This window comes from Phoxinus phoxinus, assembly GCF_949152265.1.
Source record: "Phoxinus phoxinus genome assembly, chromosome: 9".
NCBI classification, from domain to species: domain Eukaryota; kingdom Metazoa; phylum Chordata; class Actinopteri; order Cypriniformes; family Leuciscidae; genus Phoxinus; species Phoxinus phoxinus.
In genome coordinates, this window is record NC_136884.1 from 1,346,228 (window position 1) to 1,348,727 (window position 2,500).

Consider the following 2,500-nt stretch of genomic DNA (forward strand, 5'->3'; position numbering starts at 1 on the left):
ATCTCACTCACATCATTCAACACCTAACAAACGGACACATCGCTGGAGGTTATGAAGAACAGAATCACTTACCAGAGGAAAGTAGAGCAATGTCACGCCTCCCTTCTGTTTATTCACTGTCGACATGCGCTTCTCTCACGATGTAGAGCGATAACAGCGCATGAACAAACACACACTGACAGGAGGAACACGAGCTGCGGTTTCCTCAGAGAAGGACGTTTTACACCAGGATTTACTCCAGATTTACTGTAGGAGAAGTTTTATTAAAGCACTAGTTCACCCAGAAATGTAAACTCTGTCAGTAATTTACCTTTGGCTAAGCCCCGCCCCCCTTAGTTACTGTTGCTACGTCCGTCAACTTCATCTGGCCTCTGGTTTGGTATCAACATGGCTTATGCTGTGACGGCTCGTCCTGCTGAACTTTTATCAAACTTTTATAAAGCAGCAAATAAAGTGTCGGATAGAAGTAGGCAAAAGGGGCTCAGTGTGCGTTCGAAGGCTTTATTCAAGACATACACAAGCAACAACAAGATCCTAATAGAGGCAAAAGCATAACGGTCACAGTCAAAAAATTAACCACCGCATTTCCTAATGGAGACGGAGACGGGGACTCACAATATCAGGAGCAACACTGTTCATGCAGAGCTGGGTCTCTCTATTCACTTTTATAATCGGCATTACAAAGCAAACGGACTACGCGAGTATAAAGTTGTATTTATTAGCAGCGTGTGCTAGTGTATCAACAGTCACACACTTTCTCTCTCTCTCTCTCTCTCTCTCACTCACACACACACACACTTTCTCTCTCACTCACTCAAACACACACTTTCTCTCTCTCTCTCTCTCTCTCTCTCACACACACACACACATGCACACTCTCTCTCATACTATGTACTTATTATAGTAATAACTGGGTTATAACTTAGCGTGAGTGTGTGCGTGAGTGTGTGAGAGAGTGCGTGTGTGAGTATATACATGCAAATTTTTTTTTTAAATATATATATATGCATATGTGTGTGTATTTATGTATAAATTATACACAGAAAGCTGATTATAATACATATTTAAAAAATTGTATTATAATTTTTTTAAATAATAATAATATATATTATATTATGTAAACACAAACTTTTATTTTGGATGTGATTATTCGCCATTAATCGTTGCCCAGCACTACATTATAAATAAAAGCTTAAAGTGTGACCACATTTTTTTTAATCATTTTGAGGTTTGGCACAAAACTGACATGCTTCCCCTTTAAAACAATTCAGTCTGAAGACATTATAAGACACACTTTTATTCTTCCTGAGAAATACGCATTCATTCGGAGGCATTTACCAGTGTGTGTGTTAATGTTATAAAGTCTGAATGGGGAATTCACAGCGATGTGTGTTTGTGTGTGTGTGTCTCTCAGTGAATGTGTGTGTGTGTATTGACGCTCTCTCTCTCTCGGTCGATCGATGGCTGTCCTCTAATCCGGCGCACTGTTTACTGACACTAAAAGCCCGAATCAAGCAGCAGTTGAAGACATCACACACTCACACACTCACCGACACGACACCCCAGAGACACACTGATGGACCGCGCGGACCGACCGCAGGTTTACACGCCGACTCCCTCGGGCCCGTTCACACCGAGAGAGAGACATTAGGAGGACACTTAACGGCCCTGAAACACACACACACACACACACACACACTCACTCACTCACTCACACAAACAAACAAAAACACACACACACTCTCACACACACACACACACACGCGCACACACACACACTCTCTCTCTCACACACACTCACTCACTCTCACACACACAAACAAACAAAAACACACACACACGCGCACACACACTCTCTCTCACACACACACACACTCTCTCTCTCTCACACACACACACACTCTCACTCTCACACACACACACACTCTCACACACACATTCTCTCTCTCTCACACACACACAGACATACACAGACACACACTCTCTCTCTCTCACTCACACACACACACACACACACACACACACACTCTCTCTCTCTCTCACACAAACACACACTCTCTCACACAAACACTCTCTCTCTCACACACACAAACACACACACTCTCACACAAACACTCTCTCTCTCTCTCTCTCTCACACACACACACACACACGAGAGCTGTTTTGGATCGGAAAGATTTTTAATGTTTTTAATAGAAGTCTTAGAAGGCTGCATTTATTTGATAAAAAACCTACAAAAAACAGTAATATTGTTGACAATTTCAAATATCTGTTTTCTATGTGAATATATATTAAAATTGAATTTATTCCTGTGATCGAAGCTGAATTTTCAGCATCATTACTCCAGTCTTCAGTGTCACATGATCCTCCAGAAATCACTATAATATGATGATCTGATGCTCAAGAAACATTTATGATTATTATCAGTGTTGAAAACCGTTTTTTTCAGGATTCTTTGATGAATAGAAAGTTGAAAAGAACAGCATTTATTTAAAATAAA

At 40.9% G+C, this 2,500-nt stretch overlaps 1 long non-coding RNA gene across 1 annotated transcript in view; it reads right to left on the bottom strand.

Moving 5' to 3' along the window:
- Window positions 1-2,500, bottom strand: part of LOC307004619 — a 73,537-nt gene that overhangs the window by 45,323 nt on the left and 25,714 nt on the right. Inside the window, exon 6 of the long non-coding RNA XR_013799081.1 lies at window positions 73-246. This is a non-coding gene — a long non-coding RNA (uncharacterized lncRNA). The remainder of the gene's footprint in view (window positions 1-72; window positions 247-2,500) is intronic.